General features: G+C 40.0%; 1 protein-coding gene across 2 annotated transcripts in view; it reads left to right on the top strand.

Annotated features, from left to right (window-relative positions):
• The window catches only part of LOC112215607 (cadherin-18), a 374693-nt gene that overhangs the window by 139505 nt on the left and 217694 nt on the right, over positions 1-17494 (top strand). The window contains exon 1 of one of the 2 annotated variants that reach the window (XM_024374770.1): positions 9518-9710. The exons of the other annotated variant lie outside the window; for it this stretch is intronic. The gene's annotated coding sequence lies outside the window, so the exon portion shown is untranslated. Of the gene's footprint in view, positions 1-9517; positions 9711-17494 lie in introns of those variants that run through there. 2 annotated transcript variants of the gene reach the window in all.

The raw sequence follows: 17494 nt of genomic DNA, 5'->3' as shown, positions 1-17494 counted from the left end.
TAAGGTAGAAATATCAGGGTTTTTTGCATTGGATGTGTCTCAATCTACAGATTCCGCCTATGTCGCACTTCTGCATCTGCGGTAAAAAGTGACAGAGCTAGAGCGGTGTTTGTCAGACCGTGAGACATCCCGAAAATGGTCTTCTCACAAAATTGTTTGCAGTGTCCGAACAGTGTGGCCAACTGTTATGACCCATCTATGGAAAGATGAGACTCTCACAAACATGATGATGTTATCTGTTTTGCTCTTCAACTCCCACAAGCTTCTTGGGACTCGTCTGAATCCTGTAAAGCCGATAATGTCAATAAAAAATTGAATATGTGACCAACCGGCTGTAGCAAAATTTTAACTGGTGTTTTTTGAAATTGAATAAAAGTAGAGACACAGAGCTAAAACATGGTATATCATACACTACAATTGAGAAACAATAGGGACATTTATTCTGCTTTGAAATTTGATAAACTTGTATCCCCACTTTTGAGAAAATGCCGCTTGAATGTTTTGGTACACCTACTAGAGAGCTCTTCTTTGTCTACACTCATTCAGCATCGTTCACACCCTCGTAAACCTTATCCCCACCTGTCTCCTTAAGGATTCACGTGAAGCCATGTCTAAACAATAAAATATTTCAAGACTGAAGGCTGGTTTATACTACGTCTATCGACATGTCTGCATACAGTTGTCATTCATTACTACGGGAAAATAAACTCATTATTTACAAGTTACCCTTTTTCATGTGTGAGTTCCAAATATCTCTAACAGTCGCCCCAGCTTGAGTTTTTTTTATGAGCATGATGTCAGAATGCACTCGCTGTTCCTAAATGTGATTGTTACGCAACAGGACAGTTAACCCATGCTGCCTTCTAATTATGCATAGGCTATGTTTCAACTTGTCAATTTCAAATTATTTTCTACAACAGTTTGAATTGAGATGTGTTCCACTTCCTCAATAATTCACATAAGAAGTAGCCCATTTCAAGTTGAGGCTTTACTGTTTAAGGCTTTACTTAGCTGGATAAATGTTTTTAACGAGAGCCCAAGCACTTCCCCAGTGTTTCAAGTATTCAGACATTTGCGTATTTCTAGTCAGAAAAGTCCTTGCACAAACTTTTTCTCCCTGGCACATTTTCTAGATCGCACCCGCATTGTCTTCATTGTGGTTTTCCTTACAAATAATAACTTTGAACATGTGTGCAATCCTATCAAAGACAGTGCCTTACTTTCTGTATTGCGTGTTGTCGCTCCTACTATAGCCATATGTATGGAGCGTAATGTATTTACTGTTTAATTCACATTTTCAAATCATGCATTCCGATTCTTGCATAGATTGTAATGTGTGTAAAATACTTTTTTGAAGGTTGTACTGATTATGATGAGCTAATGCGAAGCTATTTGCCAGCTTTGTGTTGCGCCATGTTAGTTGACGTTATACAATGCATTCTGGTTATCTTTGGTCTGTCAGACCAAAGAAGCTGTTATAACAAAATGAGGTGAAGGGATAGTTAACGCGACAGACTTATGGAGCATTCAAGACAATTGGGAACTCAAATCATGGTCAAATCATGACGTCAATGATGTTCATGTTGGAAAGTCGGAGCTCTAGAAAGAGGATGATCGTTCAAAGCAATTTTTTCCAATCTGACGATGATCTGTGGGGTGAAAACAACATTTATTTCCTTTGTGATTTGTCATAAACTGTAAACGACTTGTCAAGTTATATACTCTGGTTGTTGTATACACTGTATTAAGTACATTGAAGATTTGCAATATGCTGAAAAGTGTCCAAACTAAGTTCATATTTTTCAGGCAATGGGAGCATCTATCTTTGCCTTTGTTTATTTGCATTTTATAGTGGGATTCTGGGATTAGGGAGTTTTGCTTGTCATTAACAAACATTGCTGCCATCCTAAAGAATTTAGCTGCTGTTAGCTTAGCTGACATCTATTTTCTAAACAATATTAACTTTCTCCCTTGTTCTCACCAGATATGTTGTACATAGTAAACAAGTCTAGCTGTTAGCGACCTAACTTAAGTTATTTAGACTGGTTCATGGAATGTGTTTGGTTGTAGATGTGTGATACTTGGATGATGAAGTTTACATTTATCTTTTACCATAAAAGGTTGAATTGAGCAATAAAGTTCAAACCATTGTTTAGATGCTCTTCAGACAACAATGCTGTTAAGATGCATTTGTTGCATTATAAATTCTGTTGCTACTTTGCCAATTAAATATTTGCGATGGTTCGCTGCAGGGACCACTCAACAGTGATCACAAATATGCGATCGCACACGTCAAAGGGTTAAATACATTTCACCAGAAATTCACCAGTACTGACACTCACTCCGCAGCGGTTGGGAATGGGAATGGGAGCTGAACACGCAGCAACCCAGACCCCTCTACCGTCGGAGATTACACATGCTGACTATTTAAAAATAATTATTATTCAACTTTAAAAAAACAAGTGTCTCATTCAGTCCTAGTTGGGCATTATACACTAAGTATACTAAACATTAGGAACAGCTTCCTAATATTGAGTTGTAACCCTCCAGGGATGCTGGCCCATGTTGACTCCAATGCGTCCTACAGTTGTCAGGTTGGCTGGATGTCCTTTGGGTGGTGGACCATTGTTGATACACAGGGGAAACTGTTGGTTGCAATTGCTAATTGGGTAACTGTATGATCCTGGGGGCAAGTGCATATATTATGTAGGCCTAACTCTTTGAGCTCCTTTTAGCCAGATTCTATTTGGTTTCTCAGGGGGAACCAGTCTGTAGAGTCTTGCCCTCGACCTGTGTCTGTTCAGATAGGACAGGTTAAGGCTGAAATTGAGGCTATTTCTTTTGGGCTATTGCCCATGCATATTTGCTAAATCTACTTTTATATTTTGTATGATAAATCTACACTCTGAGCATGTCAACCTGCATTGCCTTCTTCCTGCATTGCCTTCTGATTTCATGCCCTTATGAATACTACAATTCGTCCATTGGACAACCTGATGGTGAAGCGTGATTCATCAGTCCAGAGAAAGTTTTTCCACTGCTCCAGAGTCCAATGGCGGCGAGCTTGACACCACTCCAGCCGACACTTGGCATTGTGCATGGTGATCTTAGGCTTGTGTGCAGCTGCTCAGCCATGGAAACCCATTGCATGAAGCTCCCGACAAAGAGTTATTGTGCTGACATTGCTTCCAGAGGCCGTTTGGAACTCTGTAGGAAGTATTGCAACCGAGGACAGATGATTTTTACATTGCTACGCGCTTCAGCACTCGGTGGTCCCGTTTTGTGAGCTTATGTGGCCTACCACTTTGCAGCTGAGTCCTTTTTGATCCTTGACATTTCCACTTCACAGTAACAGAAAGTTACTGAGCTCTTCAGTAAGTCCATTCTACTGCCAATTTTCTTTTGAGATTGCATGGCTGTGTGGTCAATTTTATAAACCTGTCAGCAATGGCTGTGGCTGAAATAGCCAAATCCTCTAATATGAAGGGGTGTCCGCATACTTTTCTATATACAGTGCCTTCGGGAAGTATTCAGACCCCTTGACCTTTTCCAAATTTTGCTGCGTTACAGCCTTATTCTAAAATGGATTAAATAAAAATCCTCAGCCATTTACACACAATACCCCATAATGTGAAAGCTAAAACAGGTTTTTAGAGAATGTTCCTAATTTATATATGTATATTTATATATATATATATATATATATATATATATATATATATAAAGTACCTTATTTACACAAGTTTTCAGACCCTTTGCCATGAGACTCGAAATTGAGCTCTGGTGTATCCTGTTTCCATTGATCATCTTTGAGTTGTTTCTACAACTGTATTTGAGTCCACCGGTGGCAAATTCAATTGATTGGACATGATTTGGAAAAGCACACACCTGTCTATATAAGGTCCCACAGTTGACAGCGCATGTCAGAGCAAAAACCAAGCCATGAGGTCGATGGAATTGAACGTAGAGCTCCGAGACAGGATTATGTGGGCACAGATCTGGGGAAGGGTACCAAAACATTTCTGCAGTATTGAAGGTTCCCAAGAACACAATGGCCTCCATCAAATACTCCTCAGCACCCCCCTCAGATGATGCCGCAGGTGAAGAAGCCGGATGTGGTGGTCCTGGGGAGACGTGGTTACATGTGTTCTGTGGTAGTGAGGCCGGTTAGACGCATTGCCAAATTCTCAAAAAATATGTTGGAGGCAGCTTAGAGTAGAGAAATTAATATCAATTATTTAGCAACAGCTCTGATGGACAGTCCTGTAGACAGCATGCCAATTTCACGATCTCTCAAAACTTGAGATATCTGTCGCATTGTGTTATGTAACAAAACTGCTCATTTTAAAGTGGCCTTTTATTGTCACTAGCACAAGGTGCACCTGTGTAACGATCATGCTGTTTAATCAGCTTCTTCATATGCCACACCTGTCAGGTGATTGATTATCTAGCCAAAACAGAGATGCTCACTAATAAGGATGTAAACACTTTTTTAAAAATATATTATTTTTTTATGTATGGAACATTTTTGGGATTTGTCATTACAGCTCATGAAACATGGGACCAACACTTTACATGTTGCGTTTATATTTTTGTTCAGTGTATATATACAGTGCATTTGGAAAGTATTCAGACCCCTTCCCTTTTTCCACATTTTGTAACGTTACAGCCTTATTCTTAAAATATATTCAATTCATTTTCTCTCATCATTCCACACACAATAGACCATAATGACAGAGTGAAAACAGGTTTAAAACATTTTTGGGAGAAGTCTCTGAATGTCCTTGAGTGGCCCAGCCAGTGCCCGGACTTGCAAAAACATTTTTGCAAATGTATAAAAAAAAACAGACCTACCTTATTTATATAAGTTTATATAAGTATTCAGAGACTAAAAATTTAGCTCAGTTGCATCCTGTTTCCATTGAACATCCTTGAGATGTTTCTACAACTTTATTGAAGTCCACCAGTGAGAATTTCAATTGATTGGACTTTATTTGGAAGGGCACACGTCTGTCTATTATTGTGACTTTACTTTCATTAATCTGATGACTATTTATTTTAATCCACTAAGTATGTTTAATTGTTACCCGATTTAAATCAATCATGTAACAATTAACTCATTAGGATTTGGGGCACCATGGAAGAAGTTGTTTAAATAGTTCCCATCTCCCGAATTAAACTCGATAACATCCATAAAACAGTCAAAATATTAGTCATAACCTCTTATCATTTCATCATTCTGAACGATCATAACCTCTTGGATCTGCAAAAACACCAGCCTTGCTAATTTTTCAGTACTATTCTAATTTATTTAATGATTTATTTACTAGCTAACTAAATAATATCACAGACTAAACACACACACACACACACACATACTACACGAGTCATGGTCCCTAGTGGAATGACAAAATATCGGGCTTATACACAACGAATGAAGAGAGTTGGGGAGAAGAGAGAGATAGCGAAAAAGGGACACTTATTATGGACACGTTCTATAACTTTTGTCCTATTAATCATATACTTTGCACACGAACCGCCACCTGTTTGGAGTAAGAAATCATGAATGTATTTACGTGTGAAATGCCTTCGTTTGTCGTTTATCTCTGTCGGATCAAAGCCTTCTTGAAAAGGGCTTGGTTGGGCCTTTCCTCTGCCCACTTGTACATGCTCTGATTGTCTACCAGAGGTCACAATGTCCATTTTCTTAGTTGTCCAAACTCCATAGGGTGTTTCCTCAGAACTTCTTCTTAGCTGTAACAGTGATTGTCTGAGAGGGGAGTTATCTCCACCTCGTGTGGATAATCCGAGTTTGAACAACTTTACACGTGCAGCTGCTGACTGGTGATGTCCTGGTCTGGTAGGTAAAGTAATTGTTTATTCAATTTCAAATGTCTAGCTCTCTGCCTCACGTCTCCTGGTCTAGTGTTAAATTCGTTACCAAGGCTTTTTATGCACTATGCACAAAGGGGACGGCATCTCTTATGACTCCTAAAATCACATTCCTATCTTAAGAAAAACAATTTTCTAATTTTTCATATCATATGCCCAACGTATTAGATGGAAACTTGACAGATAAATACGGTATCCTTTCCAAGTTACAGTATTTTGTCCATACAGTTTTTAATGAAATCACAAAATGAAAAACAATATGACATTAGTTTTCTACATCTCCCCACTGACCATAACATTCTTCATGTTAGAATTATTGTACAATTATCCACTTTTTGGACGTTAAGAGTTTTGGCCTGGCAAAAGACTCTGGAGACAAAGTGACATTCCTTTAGCCAATACCGGAGGGTTTGGAGAGAGTCCTATTGTACTTAATTTACGACCGGGTGTGGAGGTGTCAAAAACCCGGGTGAGAGAATTCTCTCTGCGGGTGAGAGAATGTCTGTTTATTGTCAGACATTGCCAAGCTGATCTGACCAATTGTGATACTCACAGGACAGTCATGACACTATATAAGGTCCCACAGTTGACAGTGCATGTCATAGCAAAAACAAAGCCCTGAGGTTGAAGGTACTATCCGTAGAGCTGCTCAGGGCACAGATCTGGGGAAGGGTACCAAAACGTTTCTGCAGCATTGAGGGTTCCCAAGAACACAGTGGCCTTCATTGTTCTTGAATGGAAGAAGTTTGAGACCACCAAGACTCTTCCTAAATCTGTCCGCCTAGCCAAACTGAGCAATCGGGGGAGAAAGGCCTTGGTCAGGGAGGTGACCAAGATCCCGATGGTCACTTTGACAGAGTTCCTCTGTGGAGATGGGAGAACCTTCCAGAAGGACAAACATTTCTGCAGCACTCCACCAATCAGGCCATTATGGTAGAGTGGCCAGACAGAAGCCACTCTTCAGTAAAAGGCACATGGAAGGCCACTTGGAGTTTTACAAAAGGCCCCTAAAGGACTCTCAGACCACGAGAAACAAGATGCGCCTTAATACCATGCATCACATCTGGAGGAAACCTGGCACCAACCCTACAGTGAAGCATGGTGGTGGCAGCATCATGCTGTGGGGATGTTTTTCAGTTGCAGGGACTGGGAGACTCATCAGGATAGAGGGAAAGATGAACAGAACAAAATACAGAGAGATCCTTGATGAAAACCTGCTCCAGAGCGCTCGGGACCTAAGACTTGGAGCGACAGTTCAGATTCCAACAGGACAACGACCCTAAGCACACAGCAACGACAACACAGGACTGGCTTTGGGAGAAGTCTCTGAATGTCCTTGAGTGGCCCAGCCAGTGCCCGGACTTGAACCCGATCGAACATCTCTGGAGTGACCTGAAAATAGCTGTGCAGCGACGCTCCTCATCCATCCTGGCAGAGCTTGAGAGGATCTGCAGTAAAGAATGGGAGAAACTCCCCAAATACAGTCGTGCCAAGCTAGTAGCGTCATATCCAAGAAGACTCAAGGCTGTAATGGCTGCCAAAGGTTCTTCAACAAAGTACTGAGTAAAGGGTCTTAATACTTATGTGATATTTCCGCAAATGTTTGGTTTATTTTTTGCAAAAAAATAATCATTTGAAAACATGTTTTTGCTTTGTCATTATGGGGTATTGTGTGTAGATTGATAAAGGCTGTAACGTAACAAAATGTGGAAACAGTGAATTAGTCTGAATAATTTACGAATACACTGTATTTCTGTAGAATAGTCTGGTAGCTATTTCTTCTCATTTGTTGGATAATTTGCCCAAGGGTAAAAGTATTTACTGTATTTCCTCCATTGCTGCAGTGAAACAATGGTGTATCGCTTTTTAATGGAAAAATGCAATGTAACCTTGATACTTGTCCAGCACCACATAAATTAGACAAGTTATGGGAGGAAGACACATTCTTTATTCCAGCCCGGTAATGTGTCTCCCCATAGCTCCACTGATGCTGGAGCCCACAGAGTTGGCCATTTGTCTGTGTCCCCAGCATGTCCCACGCACACACCCACCTATACCACAAACCATCAGCTTGAAATGAGATTCAGTCGACTGCATAATCTCTCTGTTCTGCTTAGCTGTGATTAATTGACACCAGTGTTTCTTATGGAGGGGACCAACCACAGCAACACACAACCATCTCACACTACATGAATCCATGGTCACACTCGCTCACTCAGTGTTTGAGCTAACAAAATGGCAGACCAGCTTTGAAGTCAATGGTCAGGGCTTAACCTCTTAAAGCCCAATGAACAGGCAGTGAGGTGGATGCCCTTGGTTTGAACAAAGTGAGAGTTTGTAATTCGATTTATTTGGAAAACAAAATGGCCACGTTTAGACACTGGTGTGGTGTCTGTAAGGAAATGCTAAGTGGTTAACATTCATGTATGACTGCAACTAGGTGTCTAACTAACCCACATCAATAAACCACCAATAACCACAATTTAGTTTATATTATAGCCCACACAGTCATTAGATGCCTGTATCATATGAATGCCGAATGGATTCGAGTCAAAAATTGCCGAAATCCTCCAAAACAACCAAACCATTTAATATACTCTGTAATGCGGTTAATCTAAAAATAGTTTTGAAAACCTCTGATGTACTGTTTCTTTTCAAACATATATCCTACGTTTCAGAAATGTTTAACTAGTAGTATGCAGATTAAACTCTTTAGTAAATGAGAAACACTTCTGGTCTGTCTGAGAGAACTGGGTCTGGATGATAGATGAAGGGGATGGACCACATTGTTAAGGAGAGGCTGTTCCTGTGACGTCTTCTAGTGAGTCCCCCTTTCTTTCAACATCCATTTCTCCCCCTGCCTCTATTCTCAACCCAAGCCTCCCTCCTTGTCTCTGGAGTGTAATCTGTCTCTTCACCAAGCGCCCTCTTTATTTAGACACCTTCACCTCATCCCTCTATCCCCTGTCCCCTGTCCTCTTCCACTTTGCCACGTCTTCTATTCTCTTCCTCTCTTCTTGTCTACTTGATGGGTGAACACCTCAAAGTAGCCCTCTCTGCATCTCTCCAATGTGCCATGCTCCTGAAGGACCTCTTTCTCTCTCTCTCTCTCTCCTCTCTCCCACTGCCCGCTCCTCTACCTCCACCCCCAACTCTCCCCTTTCACTCCTCTGTTTATTATTCATTAAGTTTCCCTTTGGAGCCAGAGAGAGTAAAAGCCCTAGGGTACCTGAGAGAGGGAGAGTGTGTGCGTGTGTGCGCGCACTTGCATGAGAAGGAGAGCAAGAATACAGGGAGACACATATGACTGAGGGATGGAGAAATAGGGAGAAATATGTAGATGAAAATGAAGGTTAACATATAGAGAAAGACAGAGGGATGAGAGAGAGAGAGAGAGAGAGAGAGAGAGAAAAAAAAATAGGAGGGTAGTGTGAAAGACGAAGAGGGTGGTGCAAGCCTGACAGACATGCACTCAGCTCTAAATCGACCAATCAGAGATCTCCTCCTCCTGGAGCTGCTGCAGCCATAGAGCAGTAGTCAGGCTGGATTGGACGATGGCTTATACCATTCACACACACACACTCCTTCAATCCTCTGCTCACACCCACAGTGAGAGAAAGAGGGAGAGAGAGAGAAAGAAAGTGGGCTCTCCGCTAGCCGAGCACTAAGCACTGCCCCAGAGAGACAGACGGTGGTAGAGAAAAAGGGAAAGAGGGAGCGAGAGAAAGAGAGAAAATGGTGAGACAAGCACAGAAAGTCCTTCTCACTCATCCTCACGAACTGTCAGCTGTCATGCCTGTCAAAGGAAGTCCCACCAGGTATGGAAAAATTAAAGTACCATTTGTGCTTTGAGCTGTTTCTACAGAATATGTGCGTGAGTGTTTGAATGTCTCTCTCTCTCTCTGTGTATGTGTATATGTGAGAGAGACAAAGAAACGGAGCGAGGGGGTTTATCACAGGTTATTTTTCGGTACTAATGAGTGCACTTGCAGCTCGTTGGCTCTGCCTCTGTCTCCTGTGGTGTGTACGTTGTAAGCCTCCCTCTCTCTCCCTCGCTGGAGTTATGGACTGCTGCTTCTGCCGCTGCTACAGCTGCTGTAGGGGTGTGATAGTGAGTGTGAGTTAGGATAGCTGATGCATGAGCAGCACCACTGTAGCAGTAGCTTCAGACACAAATATAAATGCGCTGCAGGAAACAGGACTCCACTCATTGATTTCTTATCCTTTTATTAGCAGAGGTCTTTCTCCGTATCAGATTCCATCTCCCACTCTGAAATATAATTTCAAAAGAGAGGCAGGCATACCCTTATGTTGGAATGCTTTAGAAACACAACTCTTATAAATAAAGGTGCAAGTTGGAACCAAATAAGGTTCTTGAGAGCAATGCCATAAAGGAACCATTTTAGGGTTTCCTAAGAACCATAAATGTGGTGATTATTTGAAGAAGCATACAAAAAAATCTAAGACCAGAAATGCTTCATCCCTCCAGGTCCGGAATTGATTAGACCTGCTGTAGGGCTCATAGTTTATGGGTCACATAAGGCCTGCAAATTACATTATGCTGGTTTGCAAAGTGATGTGTAATTCCTATTGGAATCCAGCCGGGGTGGGGATATCCAACATATTGAATTTCTCTCTCAACCTACATTCATATTGACTGCTAAGGTTGAGATTCCTACAATGTGATACTACCCTAAACAGGTAAACTGGAACAACCAATTCTGTAACGGGTGCAATAAGTCCAAGTAATCGATTGGAATATTTTTAGAAATATGTTATTCATATTTGAGCAGCTTCAAATGTAATAATCAATCAATGTACAAGTAAAAAAAAAAGAGATATTAAAAGAAGCAATTCAAAAAAATATACCAGGAATAGAGCATGCTGGGAAATATGATAATGATGGGCGTGGTTAAACTATGGTTATTAACACCAACACTGGGGTTCGTTTACAGTTACACAATTGAGTGTTAATTAAACTCGTTAGTGTTAATTTAACTATTGAATCAACACTATAAATGTTACTCTAAAAATGAACCCTACTTAACACTGGCCAATTTGCTGTGTGCTATGAAATTGACACATCTGCAGGCTTCCATACATTTCAAGAACCTTTTAGAATTCTGAAGAACTGTAGATGCCATGTGAAGAACCTCACACATAACTCAAAGGTTATTTATCAGGCTAGAGTTCTCCAAAAAACCTTAAGAGCTGAGGAAGAACCATTTAAGAACCTTTTCCCCCCCCAGTGTAAGGTAGGTAGTTGTACCTCGTTAGACTCTGCTCAGTTTTGCACTGTTGATATCGTGATTGTAAATCTCTGTCTAGGAAGGTGTGCTCAGCAGAGTGAGGGGTGACGGTAAAATGGTTGGAGTGTGAGGGAATTTATGGAAGCACTGTTGTTGTTGTTTTTGTATCGTTGTAGGTTCTCTTGTGCTTTGACAACAGCTTTTGAACATCAAATCCTTGCACAGCATAATAATGCATATACTGTACAGTATGTCAAGCCGCTGTACCATACACAAGTCAGAGTATTGCCATAATTATTTGCATTAGGAACTGAATATATTTTCTGTTCTGATTAGAGAGTTCCATCCCGCTATTGTGGAGACATTTCACTGCATTACCTGGGCTGACGTTCAATCAACCGCATTTAAATGCCGTCAACTTTGGTGAGAATTTTGGCTGGTGCAGGTGGCATGGCTTTAGGAGTATTCTGTAGTGGCTCCCATCAGAAATCAACCAATATATTCCTTGATGAAACCTGGACATCCATTGCCAGTGTCCAGGACACAGATTAAGCCTCGTGCTTGTCTACAAAACACTTTAAATGAAGAATCTCCATTGAGCATTATTCTTAATCCAGTACAGTAGGTTTAATCTGTGTCCAGAAAACAGCCCATAAGGGATAATAGCAATCACTTCATGACTTTGCATGATGTCTCTAAACTTAGCTTCAGGGGATCTAGACCTTTTCTTCAGAAAATAAGAACACTGAACATGGATGAAAATCTGACTTGAAGGCAGAATTATCCCCATCTCTTCATTCAGCCTAGATCAGTGGCTCTTTTTAAAGAGATTCTCCGATATTTGTGTATACTGTACAATTTAGCCAGTAGTTCTAAGTGGTTCCCGAAAATTGTATACTACGTCACATATATGCACCATGTCATTGCTCTTACTCTTTTTCTCTGCTGTGTCCACTGAGCCATTGGGACAGCCTTGCAACCTCATTGGATAATGCTGGGCAGGCCTCTTTGGCTAGAACTCAAATTGCTAAGGGGCCAGCCCACGTGGGGAGAAATGCTGGGAAAATGGCGCAGCACAGCTGCAAGAAAACAGATGCATTCAAACTAGGGATTTCGTGGCTAATTGAGGTAAAACAGTAATTCTGATAAGAGATTATGCATGAACTACACATTGACACATCCAGCCCAAAGCGGGAGGTTTAAAAAATACTTTCTTAGTTGCTGAAGTACCAGAACATGTCTTTAATTATTTGTTTGAAGCACAGACCTTGGCATCAATGTGATTGTCATTGGTGTAGACTGGGCAATGAACTGGTGTCCGCAGTTACCATTATGTCTTTTAATGGCTGAAGCTTGCTTTCTCTAGAGGCATAGCTGAAACTCAATGGCACAAATGGTTGCCGTGCGTCACCCAAGTGGGTACTACACTATGTATGTGGATGAGGTGAGTTTCCCCCTAAAGGGCTTTGAGTACCTAAGTGAAAAAAGCACTATAAAAATCCAATCAATTATTATTATTAAATTATTATAAAGACTGAAGCACAATCCAAAGCTTTTCTCTGATACTGTATTGAATTGAAGTCCATACCAGCCATATTGTTTGTATAGATTGATATTATAGCACCTGGTCCATACTTTTAGAAAATATTTTGATTGTTTTTAATAATTCCTTATCTGAATACATAGTTAAAGTATGCACTTTAAGGAAGACTCTGACATCCCCTAAAATATCATACCTAAGTGGCATTTGAAAGTGTCTGGACAGAATCTAGATTCCATCATTTGTCTCTCCTCATGAGACATTTTACAGTAACCTCTAGATAGCTTGTGGATGTTGACCAGGATCAATCCTGTGATACTGGCCTGATACGGATCGTATGTGACTCATAGTAGTCACTTCAGCCAAACTGAATCAGTCATCACTGGAGCACATCCTACAGCAAATTCAATCCCTCCCTAGCTTTTTGAGGAAATTAGTCAAACAATGGAAACACAAGTATTTACTATTCAAACAGCCTCATCAAAGTGTCATTAAAACAATGAATCAGGCAACCATTTCCACCATCGTTGCCAAGCAGTGTTTGTGCCCCAAATGGCACCCCATCCCTATAGTGCATTAATTGACAAGAGCCCTATGGGTAGTGCACTACAAAGGAAATAGATTGCCATTTCGTACCCATACAGTGTTTTCATCCAGCCTTTGTTGCTAGACGTGATGTCAGTTCACCAACAGATCTTATTGATGCATAACGCAGACAGTGTTTGTAGAATGCTATTGAAAGCATACAGCTTTGGCTACAGACAAATTGAATATAACAGTTTAATTGGAGAGTGAAAGTTTAAGCATAAACTTAAGGCATCATGTTTTTGGAAGGTTGGTATGTTGAGAAATGGCTGTGTTGGATGATAAATTGAAATAATAAGTGCACAATACTTGTACGACAGTGAAGATAGAACGGTTTGTACTTTGTCCTTGTCGCTAACACTCAACAACCTCTCCAACCTTGCCAGACAAAACAAGTACTAAGCTATACCTAGGTTAGAAATAGATTTAAAAAACCACTCAACCCAAGGTTTCAAATAATATGCCGTGGCACTTAACACTAGAAAAGCCTTGTTGGACCCCCCGTCGGGCCAATGATGCGTCTTTTGAACGTCAACATTCTAACAGTCTAATAATTACATTTCATATATGCTATCGGAAGACTAATCATTTGATTTCTGTTTATGAAGGTAACATTTAGAATACCAAAGAAAATGTACTTCAATTAACAGAATGGCATTTTTATTAGTTAATGTATCAGTACGTATTCATGAAAAATCACTAAAACATCACAATTTAAAGTGTTAAAATCCATGAATTAAACACCATCACAAAGATCATTCATTATTAATTCATTAAGGTATTTAAGGAACGTTAGGAATTTCTGAAAATGCATTTCAAAAGAACAGAATGGCCTATTTTGATTTGAAATATGTCACTGTGCTTTGAGTGTTGCCAATGTACGCGGAGAGTGCATGTTATTTGAAATAGAGCTCAAGGGGTAAATTTATGAGTTGTTTGGCAAGGATGGGTGATTTAGAAACTGCAGAATCTCTTCTTTTTGATTCTTTCGGATACTACATACACATCAAAAAGTCAAACCTGCTTGTGACTCTAGGATAATTTTTTTAAGTAACTTTTTGGCACTCCATTTTTTTCCCTTCCTCAGGGTTCTATTCATTCTGTATTGCTAAAGACTTACAATTTGCACAATAGAAATGTAAAGGTCATTTCCGATTAAGCCGACTTGTGCAGCGTTTACCGCCAACGCGGGGAACATGAGATTTTTGGTTCCAATCTCTGTGTTTATGTGAGACGCAGAGTACGTGAACGGATTATCTCTGCATGTATGGTTCCCACCGTGAAGCATGAAGGAAGAGGTGAGATGGTGTGTGGGTTCTGTGCTGCTGATTTAATTAGAATTCAGGGCACACTTAACATTTTGACATGTGAGTTCCAAATAAACTCATCAGAAAAAGAAACATCCTCTCACTGTCAACTGCGTTTATTTTAAGCAAACTTAACATGTGTAAACATTTGTATGAACATAACAAGATTCAACAACTGAGAAGTTCCACAGACATGTGACTAACAGAAATGGAATAATGTGTCCCTGAACAAAGGGGGGTTCAAAATCAAAAGTAACAGTCAGTATATGGTGTGGCCACCAGCTGCATTAATTACTGCAGTGCATCTCCTCCTCATGGACTGCACCAGATTTGCCCGTTCTTGCTGTGAGATGTTACCCCGCTCTTCCACCAAGGCACCTGCAAGTTCCCAGACATTTCTGGGGGAATGGCCCTAGCCCTCACCCTCCGAATCAACAGGTCCCAAACGTGCTCAATGTATTGAGATCCGGGCTCTTCCCTGGCCATGGCAGAACACTGACATTCCTGTCTTGCAGGTAATCACGTACAGAACGAGCAGTATGGCTAGTGGCATTGTTATGCTGGAGGGTCATGTCAGGATGAGCCTTCAGGAATGGTACCACATGAGGGAGGAGGATATCTTCACTGTACCGCACAGCATTGTGATTGCCTGCAATGACAACAAGCTCAGTGCAATTATGCTGTGACACACCGTCCCAGACCATGACGGACCTTCCATCTCACACAAATGAGCAGGGACCCTGGGCATCTTTCTTTTGATTGTTTTTCAGAGTCAATGGAAAGCCCTCTTTAGTGTCCTAAGTTTTCATAACTGTGACCTTAATTGTCTACCGTCTGTAAGCTGTCTTAACGACCATTCCACAGGTGCATGTTCATTCATTGTTTATGTTTCATTGAACAAGCATGGGGAACAGTGTTTAAACCCTTTACAATGAAGATCTGTGAAATTATTTGGATTTTTACAAACTATATTTGAAAGACAGTGTCCTGAAAAAGGGACATTTCTTTTTTGCCAAGTTTATCTCTAATGGTCACCCCAGCGTGAGTTGTTTTATGCACGTGATGTCAGAATGCACTCACTGTTCCAAAATGTGATTATTATGCAACAGGACAGTTAACAAGCGCTGCCTGCTAATTATCTATAGGCTATGTTTCAACTTGCCAATTTCAAAGTATTTTCTAACAACAAATTGAATTGAGGTGTGTTCTGCCTCCTCATTAATTCATATAGAAGTAGTCCAACTTTAGATTTCTAGAAAGTGCTGTACTCAATTATTTCGATCAATGGTGAGCTCACCCGTGCTGTGATTAATTATAAATAGTATTTGCTATTAGATAATTAATATTGTTGTTTCTGTCAGCCGAGAGTTATAAAAATATGACCGCTTGTGTTGTAAAAATATGACCGTTTGTGTTATGTCAATCTTTCCTCAATCTTTCCTCAGTTAGCGCTAGGACAAATATAGCCTACATTTTTCCAGCTTGGAGGATTGTGTTATGCTGTAGCTACCTCCGTGCATCTAATAATAAACTGCTCACATTCTGAACATAACTTTGTATGTGCAAAATGTTTCTGAAAAAACTGTGGCCAGCTCAAATGCTGACTGTTGTGTCATTCTAAAATGGACATTCTAAATACGCATTCTAATCACACCGGTTTGATCGTACCTACAGGGACCACTGTAGAATGATCACACCCATGTGTTGGTACAGCATTCTGCAGCGATATGCTATCCCATCCGGTTTGCGCTTAGTGGGACTATCATTTGTTTTTCAACAGGACAATGACCAAAACAGGCTGTGTAAGGGCTATTTGACCAAGGACAGTGGCAACAGATGACCTGGCATCCACAATCAACCAACCTCCACCCAATTGAGATAGTCTGGGATGAGATGGACCTCAGAGTGAAGGAAAAGCAGCCAACAAGTGCTCAGCATATGTGGGAACTCCTTCAAGACTGTTGGAAAAGCATTCCCCGTGAAGCTGGTAGAGAGAATGCCAAGAGTGTGCAAAGCTGTCATCAAGGCAAAGGGTGGCTACTTTGAAGAATAAAACATATATTTTGATTTGTGTAACACTGTTTTGGTCACTACATAATTCAATATGTGTTATTTAGTAGGTTTGATGTCTATTTTACAATGTAGAAAATAGTGAAAATAAAGAAAAGATGTTGAATGGGTAGGTGTGTCAACTTTTGACTGGTACACCTACACACACACACACACACATACATACATATATATAAATATATATATATATATACACACACACACAGTGGGGCAAAAAAGTATTTAGTCAGCCACCAATTGTGCAAGTTCTCCCACTTAAAAAGATGAGAGAGGCCTGTCATTTTCATCATAGGTACACTTCAACTATGACAGACAAAATGAGAAAAAAAACAGAAAATCACATTGTAGGATTTTTAATGAATTTATTTACAAATTATGGTGGAAAATAAGTATTTGGTCAATAACAAATAACAAATACTTTTTGCCCCACTGTATATATATATATGCATATATATATATATATATATATATATATATATATATATATATATATATATATATATATATATATATATATATATATATATATATATGAATACTCAGTAGGGTCTGTAGAAATTAAAGTATACAGTGCATTCAGAAATTATACAGACCCCTTTACTTTTACCACATTTTGTTACGTTACAGCCTTATTCTAAAATTGATTACATAGTTTCCCCCCTCTACAATTTATACACAATACCCTATAATGTCAAAGCAAAAACATGTTTTTAGATTTTTTTGCAAATGTTTTAAAATTATAAAAATGGAAATATCACATTTACATAAGTATTCAGACCCTTTAATCAGTACTTTGTTGAAGCACCTTTGGCAGTGATTACAGCCTTGAGTCTTCTTGGGTATGACGCTAC

Source organism: Oncorhynchus tshawytscha, linkage group LG16 (assembly GCF_018296145.1).
Source record: "Oncorhynchus tshawytscha isolate Ot180627B linkage group LG16, Otsh_v2.0, whole genome shotgun sequence".
NCBI lineage: Eukaryota > Metazoa > Chordata > Actinopteri > Salmoniformes > Salmonidae > Oncorhynchus > Oncorhynchus tshawytscha.
The sequence above is the reverse complement of the archived record's forward strand: the minus strand, read 5'-3'. Positions and strand labels throughout refer to the sequence as shown.